Genomic DNA, 10,390 nt, shown 5'->3' on the forward strand with positions numbered 1-10,390 from the left:
ACAAGCCAAAGCAGAAGCAGCTGCTTATATGCTATTTTGGACAAAGGATTTATTAACCAAATTCAAACCTCATTTCATATCAATTCTAAGGTTCACGTACACATCCTTTGAAATTATGGACTGTCCCTTCATCTCAAATTTGTGTTCAGAAACAGAAATAACGGATTTAGTCCTACTTCAATGAACAGACAAGACGTTCATGATATCAAGTGAATGAACTTTCATCTTTCCCAGTGCTGAGAACAATTAAACAAAAGCTCAAAGTGTTCTGCAATACTGCTCAGTTTGCTTGCTTGGAAAGATGTTCTCTGCTAGCCGATCTGTGCACCTGCTTCAAGAAAACATCAGGTGGAACAGCACTTGCTGAGAATAACCAAGACAGCAGACTGGGCAGTCCCATAGAACAAAAGTAACAGGAGGATCAAACTAATTCTATTCAATTTTTTTTTTCCTCCCACAAAAATAAGAACAAAAAAAACTAAAAAAAAAAACAAACCCCCCACCCAAAACCCAAATAGCTTACAATAAGGCAGGGAAGCACTTTTTCCAGTATAGAAAACAAGAGAGTTGGCATGGGGTTTTGTGTATACCTAGATTTTTCCCTTGTTTTAAACAAACAAAAAACATTCTTAAAAAAAAAATTATTCTTGCCACAAGATTGAACCAATTTTGGAAATTAAGTATTGAGCTGGAATTCAAAGCTAGTTCTTCAAAACCTGATTTAACAATCAAGTATTAACAGATTAAATCTTCTGCTTGAAGTTTCAAAAAATTATTTAGCATTCACTTTTTTAAAAAATACATATATTCTTATATAATGAAATATTTATATCAGCGTGACTTACAAGTGAGTATTCTAGAAGTCAAAAGGCAAAGACTTTTGGCTCCTTTCTACCTGGAACTTGTTCAAATTGGAGAAGTACTTCAATTCTGTCTTCTGGTCCTTCCACACTAAAATATTTTAAGCAAAAAATCAAGAAAAAACAGCAAGTTTATCTTTAAGTTTATTAATTCAGGATAATTTGATACTTATTACCTGTTCAGCCGTGCATTTGAAATTGGTAAAAATCAAGAAACCTAAGTTTAAGCTCATCTTCAATTCCCTTAATTGTAACAGTTTAAGTGTACAGCCTCTAGGCAATGTATTAAATCTCTCTCAGGTGTATTTCAGCAGCTCACACTGCACAGCTGCAGCTGCTAGGATGTTGCATTTATATGCACTCCGTTTTCCATACTTCATTACATCCTGACCATCTTTGGCATACATGGGATTATAAAAGCACTTACAGAAAGACTTGTTTACATGCAACATTCACCTTACAGCTCAACTTTATAGAAATTATTAACTGTCCTGCTCATCTCAATACCTAGCCTGATCACTTTATTATGGTATGAATTTGTTCTGCTGACACAGATTTACCTAGTTTTCACTCACATCCCCAGGCATTCCTCCTGACCCATCCTTATGCCTTTGATTCTATTTCGGAAGCCAGATACTAAGCTTTACCCAGCTGAAAGTTACCAAAAACAAAAAATGTCTTGCTGGACCAGGGAAGCAACTCTGGTCACAGTCATATAAACAGAGCCAACACAGAGCATGTAGCAAGAACAAACAGCTGGGCACCAGGGAAAGAACCTGATTTCCTGTTGCAGCAGCAGCACAGGCTGTCACTGGTTTTGAAGTTATTTGCCTTATCACTGTGAGCAGAAGTGGCAACAAGCTTCTGAGCTAGTTTAATGAGTTACAAGATGTTATGCTCACAAAGGGAGCAAGCAAGTAAACATACAACACAAGATACTTTTCAGAAAGTCTAAGACCCTGAAAGACAGGCAAAAAGATGATTTCATTGTTTACGTGTATGTGGTAAGCACACAAGGAAGAGATTAGATTTTTTGCATTTGGGAACATAAATCAAGCCCATTTAGTATCACTGAAACCTCACTGTACACGTCACACGATTGAACAGTTTGTAAGTAGTTATAATGTAGGTAGAGAGGATTAAGTAGTCCCGAAAGGACTGGTGACACTTCTGCGTAATATTCATTACTCGTTTGAATTATTACCAACTTTAAAGAACACTAACACTGCACAGACATTCTGGAACATCTTCCAATAGCTCATGCACCACATGGGCACCAACTCTGTCTAGCAGAGACCACTAAAGCACTGAACAACACAGCACAGTCAGCTGCTTCTGCAATGAGCTGCTGTGTGAAGAGCACCTTTGGGCCCACTGACTTACATTCCATGTTTCACTTTCCCAATTCTTTAACACACATTATAGGTGACAATGTCCTAACTCAAAGAGCATGTTGCATTCAACACGAAGGAACTCCATGTATGCCATACCTCAAAAGAGAATGGATGACAGCAGTAAGAGAAGTGTGGCAGTCCTGAGTTGACTCAGACCATTTCCAGCTTCAACTGAGTACACTCAAGATTTGGCAATCCAATAAAATAATATTACTTTATCATGCAAGAATCACAGGGAATCAATCACACAGATTTTTTTAATAGCTGTCCCCAGGGCTGCATTAGAAGAAAAAACACATCAGCTACAGAAATAGCTGTATGTGAAGTGGGAAAGAGGGGAAGTTCATAGTTACAAATGTAAAGAAAGCTAGGAATAACGAAAGACAGCAGAAAGAACACAGAAACGGGTGTAGTGGTAGACCTCAAATATATTTAAAGCTCCTTTATTGTCCTTATAATAACAAACTTAGCAACAGTGCTATCATTCATAAGGTATGATACACTTTGATGGAGTTAACAGTGGCAGAAGATCTATGAATGCTGACAAAAGATCATACCTGAGTGATGATTATTAGCCGTCAAATTAGAAGTCAAAAGGGCTTAGGAGTGCAAACAAGCATGTCCAAATTAGGTTTTGTTCAAGAATTTTAAAAATACAAGTTGGGAGGTTCTAAGTCATGAACTTTTAAGAAGTTCTGAATAATGGGCAAGTTCCAGAAAGCTAGAGAAAACCTGCTATCACATAAGCATTTTAAAAGGGTTAAAGCATTTAAAAGGTTAGTTTACCAAAGAAAGTCAATTAAAATGGAACAAGTAAGATTCCACTTGGGCATAAAAAGTTGATAATTATCATTACATAGGTAAAAAGAAAAATCAATGCAACCAGCTTCTTAACAGCATCCTCTTTTTATGAGGTCACTGTCCTGAGTGATAACAACTACTCTGAAGACCTAAGTTTCAACACAGCATTCAACTTGCTATGACAAGGTATTTGGATTAAGAAACAGAATGATACATGCTCAATCTGATATTACATTTATTTCAAGCTCTCAAAATACAGAGTCAAGAAATATTACAAAGCAGGATGTGTCCACCAAGCTACAACTAAGCCATTTACCATTATTATCAGTGACCTCAAAAAAGATCAGGAATCATGACTGAACTACTGCACAGCCAATTTAAGAAAAAGCCTGAGGAAACAGTAAATAACAGAGAATCCACTGCTGATAAACCTATTTGGATTGTTTGCCAAAATAGGCACAAGCTAAAGACGCTAATTTGGAATTCACACTGGGCTGCACCAAACCAAAGTTAATTATTCCTATCTCGTGAAGATGGCCCAATATATTAAGTTTGAAGAATACTGAAATGGAGAGGAATACTCAGTTGAATGTGCTCCATGAATTGCAGGATATAAACAAAGTACTATGAGGTAGGCAGCTATAAGGATATATCAGAGAGAGTAGCGTGTTAAGAGACAGCAGGACTAATTAGCCAGCTAGGCAACTAACAGGGTTGTGGTGGACTCTACATCCATTCTTTCTAAACAGGAAGTTTTCTTTGTGGCTATATCAGATTCTAACAGGTATTCGTTCACAGAAATCCTATGGTTTGTCTCTTTCAGGTAAGACCAGATGATTACAAATGGCTCCTTTCTGTATTAAAAATCTATTAATCATTCTTTTGCATTTGTACTATGTACTATTAGCAATTGGATAATCAGACTAATTTAACATTTTAAGAGCAGTAGCAGTTAAAATCTGTTTGCATGAAAGATCATCTCTTTACATGTCTATAGAATGTCAGTGCACAATCCACTGATTAAAAACTGCCTATTCATTAAAGCTATCTCTAAAACACACTCCTGAGGATGTATCCAAAATTACAAAAAAAAAAAAGGTAAGAAAGAATAGGAAGTAAATTCCAAATTTGCAATTAAGTTTACATATCCTGGAGACAACATGAGCAGGGTACATCTCATTACACCTTAAAAAAACACCTGCATCAAATCATTGCATGCATTAAACCAAAAGGCATGACTTCTGGTATAATACACTGTTAGGCCATGTATTTATTTGGTTTGCATGGCAAGGTTTTGGTAGCCAGGAGGAGCGCTACAGGGGTGGATTCTGTGAGAAGCTGGTAGAAGATTCCCCCATGTCCAATGGAGCCAATGTCAGGTGGCTCCAAGATGGACCCACCACTGGCCAAGGGTGAGCCTGTCAGCAACAGTAGCAGCGCCTCTCTCATATTTAAGAAGGGGGGGGAAAACTACTGTGCAACAGCAGTTGAGACAGAGAAGTGAGAACATGCATGAGCAACAGCCCTGCAGACACCCAGGTCGGTGCAGGAGGAGGGAGAGGAGGTGGTCCAGGCCCTGAAGCCAAGATTCCCCTGTAGCCCATGGAGGCTAACAGTGGAGCAGTTATCCACCTGCAGCCCATGGAGAACTCCACACCGGAGCAGGTGGATGCCCGAAGGAGGCTGTGACCCCATGGGAAGCCCACGCTGGAGCAGGCTCCTCACAGGACCTGTGGACCCATGGAAAGAGGGGCCCGTGCTGGAGCAGGTTTGCTGGCAGGACTTGTGACTCCATGGGGGACCCACATTGGGGCAGCCTGTTCCTGAAGGACAGCATCCCATGGAAGGGGCCCACGCTGCAGCAGTTTATGAAGAACTGCAGCCTGTGGGAAGGACTCACACTGGCAAAGTTCATGGAGAACTGTCTCCTGTGGGAGGGAGCCCACACTGGAGCAGGGGAAGGGTGTGAGGAATCTTCCCCCTGATGAGGAAGGAGTGGCACAGACAAATGCAGAGACAACAGTGTGATGAACTGACTGCAACCCCCATTTGATGTCCCCCTGCCGCTCAGAGCTCAGTCAATACACACCTTTTGTTGTTACAATCACCAGCTGGCAATGCATCAGCCTGATATGTGGGGGAGATTAACTTACTATCACACATAAAAATCAGATTTATGAGTCTTATTTGTGCTACTCATGTACAAAGACAATAATAAGACAGAAAGAATATCACACTTCTGCAAAAAGATACTTCACAATGAGGATTACAAGAACAGTCTTTCAGTTTTAATATTAGTAAACAACCCACTACTTCATAATCAAAAGCTAAGAGGTTGCAAGTACATCACAATTCTGTGATACGTCATAAATCACAACAGGCATGAGAAGATATTTAAAACACTATTTGTCAACTCCTCTGGGTTCACAGAGTCACTTAAAACCTGTGTGGCACCCATTCTCCAGGCATCTACTATGTCCTATCTGTAAATTTATGTCAAAAGATTACATCAAATCCACCCTTTTTCATTTCAGTAAAACTGTCGGAAAAAAATATTTAATAATATGATTTGACAGACTGTTCTTATCCTCACTATTTTCGCTGTTGTATTGTAGTCTGGTTTGTTATTCCACTGGTCTAAAGTACATGATAAAAGGCAAAGAAGTTTGTTTAGAATCTTTAGTCTGTAGATGCCTTGGAATTAATTCTTAGCTTACAGCAGAGTCCTACACAACACAAGCAAAAAGGGTTAGTAATATGCATTGGCCCAAAAACAAACAATGGAAAATACATGTTTGCAACACTGTCAAAATATTTACAACGTGTTGTGTAAGTCAGAACAGTTTTTAAATATTTGCATATTCTAAGAAGTTGAACCAAACTACACCACTCAAAGCCTTCGAGACATTTTCTTTTTGCTTCAGAGCTCATTACTGTCCAGAGTTGCAATACCCATGCTAGCTCTATCCCTATTTGCTAATTAGGGCTGGGTACCTTCTCAAATATTGACACATCCTGTCCACCAAGATTCACAGGACTCTACCAATGCACACCAGTTCACAGAGGCCCAAGCAGAATCACTCATACTTCAAGGAGCACGTATCAAGGTAGACTCTAGACCAAAACCATTAGAGAAATTTTGACTGTTCCCTTCCCCCAAGGCAAGGTACCTTGCAGGATAGCACATAAAGGAACAACATTCAAGTCTCATGACAAATTCAACCATGACTGTAGGCTGTAAACCAACCCCAGGATACAACAGCCTTTTTCCTACCAACTACAGGTTATTCTTCTCAACCCCAGTGAGCCAACCAGCCAGGTAACATTCACATTAAGTACACCATTCTATTCAACCACAGACTCAGACCACTTAGTAGCTTGGTTTATCTCAATACAGTTACATCACTGTTATTTCCTGCTTTCTTCTTTTTCATGTCCTGAGAACAATTCATCGTCACATTAAGTCAAGCCAAAAATCGGTAACTAGGTTTATTTGAAAGGAACAACGTCACTTCTTGAGGTTTTATGGATTAAGATAATTTGAATTAAATCCTATGTTACAAAAAAAGTTCTTCATCTCACAGACTAGTCTTCAATTCAAGCACTAGAGACTCCACTCTAGGTCTCAGGCAATGAGGAAGTCATTCAATCTTAGAATTTCTTTTAAAAAGCAGAGACCCCAAGAACCAACAAACCATTACTTCCAATGTATTAGTTTACATGCATGTTTAAACAAATTTATTTTTAAAAAACCTTCAATCTGCATCTACCGTTCTCCTGTCTTATCATATGAGAAGATGCAACTTTTTCTGGGACCTGCTGCTCCCACATAGAGAAAACTGCATGGTCTCAGAAGCAGAAAGCTACCTTTTAGCTAATTTGTATTACTCCCACAGATTCATACAAGCACAGGCAATTCTTAGCTAGCAGCACCACTAAGCATTTTATCCTCTGCCAAAATCAGAAGTCTCTTGTCCTGCATTTACAGGCTACCAGTTCAAGTCACAGTAACCTTTAGGCTCATTTTAACCACAATCAGGGAAGCACAGACCTGTCATAAGGACATGAGTAGCTCAGCTCTACAGAAGGAAAAGGTACCCAATAAGCTAAATAAGCAGAATGCAAGAACAAAATTTCTCATGCCTAACACTAAATCACCCAAACACATCACCTGGTAAAAATAACAGGTTCAGAATTGTTTTTCAAACTGATTTTCAGACCAACATTCAAGTGCCCCAACACAACAATAAAAAGCAGACATCCACCCGTTAGAAAAATGTATCATCTAGGTATTTTCTGTAAGTATTACTTACAAACATTCATAGATCAAAATGTTGCACAGAGTATCACTGCAAAGTCAGAAAGACATATTAGTATAATGGTATTTCAAATACTAAAGGAATATAAGAAAAAATTAGGAACATACAATAAACACTACAAAGTAAAATGAAGGTTTTGTTGCAGAGGTGACTTGTGGAATACAGACACTTTCACAAACCTGTGACAGTTAAAAAAAAAAGTTAAAGAACACTTAAGACCATCCACAAAGATGCACACAGCTAACAGCAAGTCCAGCAATCATAAATGCTATCTAATTTGTCACCTCAATATTAAACTACTGCATCTGCTTGCAGTACACTCTTCAAAATGAAAAAAAAAAATCAGTAAAAAAAATACTCCAAAACAGTTTTGCCCATCAACCATTGATAAACTATTTCATCGCTAACTACAACTGTGCTATGTATCATCCTTTTAACACTGATCTTGTTGCTTGATGTGTGGTATGCAGTTTAACATCCAGGGCCATTTTTAACTTTTATTCTAATATGGCACTGCACAACACTCAGACCCTGAGCCAAAGAAACCAACTCTAGAACTGTAAACTATGTACACAAGGGGAGTCTGGGGCACTTGAACACTGAACAGCCACGCCAAGGTTAGCACTACAGAGGATGAGGTAGCCCCTGCACTCTGCTCCTGCTTACCATACCTAAGCTGTGGTATAGTATGAGCAGAGATCTCTAAAATGATGCTGCATCATGCTAGTTAGACATGCCCCGTGTACTAATACACGGTACTGTTTAATCTGATTCAGCCATAATTGGCAGAATATAACTCTACCATCTTTGAAGGCAAACTGCAAGTTTGACAAAATATAATTTCAGGCAGGTACTACCCTGCAGTGCTAATACCCTTACTAGTTAAAAAACACAATTAAGAAGTTTTGCCCATCTGAAATACAGTTAGCTAACTTAGTCACCTCTCACCTTTAAGCAGAAATACAAGTCTTTCCCCTGTTGCCCCCCACCCAACCCAAGAAAGCAATGAACCAATATTTTTCTGTTGGTCTCATCACAGCCATACAAGAATGATCTTTCTGTTGCACTAAAATCAGAATGAAAACTTAGCTGCTTACATAACGCAGTCTTCACTATGACTATTATAATAACGCACTGTTAATGTTTTTACCCTTCCAAAGTTGTGGAAAGGTTTTGCCTTTAGAGAAGGGCTGAACAAACTCTGGAATTAAATCCAAATTAGCAGAAGGGCGAAAATCCCCCCTACAGCAAGAGAAAACAGCTTTATGGCAAGCTTTCAAGCAGTCTGTTGTGAGGTGGTCGAGTGCAACGCAAGAAAACAAGCGTCTAGCACGTCTGAAGGCTCGTTTTTTACCCCAGTGTGGGTCGCATAAAAATGATCAAACTTACTGAAATAAGTACAGGAAACGTGAACAGTGGTGTACTTGTTTTAAATTGTCTTAACTAACCTACAGTTTTGATCAAGAATGGCTACCAAGAAAACTGAACATTTAAACGGTAAGATTACATTTAGTTTTCAAGCGTTTGGTTTACAAATGCCAGCACATGCCACTCACACCTTTCTGGCTCCCTTTACTGCCAGGGCAAAAGGATGGAGGAGGCTCAGACGACCGAGTCTACCAGCTACTGAGTCACTCCAACCAGAGACTGCCAGGCAGCTGGGAAAGATGGGTACTGCGAGCCAGGCAGACACTAAATACCCAGTCCCCCTCCAGCCAGGTAGCTTCGATGCACATAAAGAGGCTTCTGTCCCTCACACTGCCGCTCCAGCCTGGGAGGTGAGCAGACTTGCCGCGAGCCAAAAAAGGGAAAGTCAGGAGAGAAGGCGGCAATGGCAGGACCAAGAAGCCCGACAGAGCTGGGTCACTGCCCGTCCTCGGGAGGCTGCGAGCCGGCTAAACCGCCCCCTCCCCGGCAGTAACACCCCCTCCCCACCGCACCAGCATCGCTACCTGCCGCCACCCAGGCCGGCCAGATCTCAAAGCCGGGAGGAAAACCGCAAACGCTCGCCTTCAGGTCTCCCTCCTCGCCCCCTTTCCCTCCCTGCCCAAAACCAAAGCCGTCACCACCCCCGAGCGGGTCACTAAACTTCCCCGAGCAGCCAGCTCTCCCCTCCTACAGGAACCGAGCCTCCCGCAGCCAGTGTCGTCATCCCCCGCCAGCCCCGGCCCTGCCCTTCCCCGCCGGGCGCCGTGCAAGGAGAGCTTCACCTTCCCCGCGCCCGCCGGGCCGGGCGGCACCGCAGCACAGCGGGGGACGGCAGGCCCGCGCCCCGGCCCCCGCTCCCAGCCCTCCGCCCGCCGCCCCTCCGCGCCGCCGCCGCGCCTCGGCGCTGTCACGCCCGCCCGCCCGCCGCCTCACCGCTGGGGCACCGAGCCCCACCGGCACCCAACGGGGCCCGCACGGCACGGCACCCGCCCCGCCCCGCGCGGCCTGACCCCGCCACGGGGCACGGGCAGCGCCGGCCCAGGCGCGACGGCTGGAACAGCCGCGCTCCCCGCGCCCGCCGGCGGGACCCCCGCCGCCCGCCGTTCAGCGCCGCCCCCCCCCCCCCCCCAACCCGAAAAGACTCCGACGGGGATCTCAGCCCCGGCCTCCACCTCAAGCCTCTCCCTGGGGGTAGGGCCGCCCTCACCTGAAGTGCCGGGGAGCGCCCGTCTCCTGTGCCCGCCGGCAGCGAAGGAGAGAGGGGGCTGATGAGACGGCGAGAGAGCGCGGAGGAACGCGAGCCGAGCCCAGCGCCCCGCTCGCCACCGCACCGACTGCCGCCCTCCCGCCTCCCCCGCCCCTCCGATTGGCGGACGCCCAGCCGCCTCCCGATTGGGAGAGGGCGAAGACCAGGCTCCCGCCCCTCCGCCTCCCATTGGCTCTCCGCCTCTGCCAGTTAACGCAGCTTCCTAGTCCAGGCTGGAAGGGGCGGCGGGGGCAAAGGTAGCTGGTGGGTGGCGGGGGCGCGGGGCGGTGGTGCCCGTCGGAGGCCGTTAGCGCCGCGCGTCTGCCCGCGGCAGAGCCCCGG

The 10,390-nt window shown here is 43.6% G+C and overlaps 1 protein-coding gene across 4 annotated transcripts in view; it reads right to left on the reverse strand.

Annotated features, from left to right (window-relative positions):
• Positions 1-10,160, reverse strand: part of PACSIN2 (protein kinase C and casein kinase substrate in neurons 2) — a 64,231-nt gene extending 54,071 nt beyond the window's left edge. For 3 of the 4 annotated variants that reach the window (XM_056340248.1, XM_056340247.1, XM_056340244.1), the window contains exon 1: positions 10,010-10,160. The gene's annotated coding sequence lies outside the window, so the exon portion shown is untranslated. Of the gene's footprint in view, positions 1-845; positions 952-10,009 lie in introns of all 4 variants that reach the window. The other variant, XM_056340245.1, reaches the window with a different exon arrangement.
• Between the last annotated feature and the right edge of the window lie 230 nt (positions 10,161-10,390).

The sequence above is a fragment of the Falco biarmicus genome, chromosome 5 (genome assembly GCF_023638135.1).
Source record: "Falco biarmicus isolate bFalBia1 chromosome 5, bFalBia1.pri, whole genome shotgun sequence".
Classification (NCBI taxonomy): Eukaryota; Metazoa; Chordata; class Aves; order Falconiformes; family Falconidae; genus Falco; species Falco biarmicus.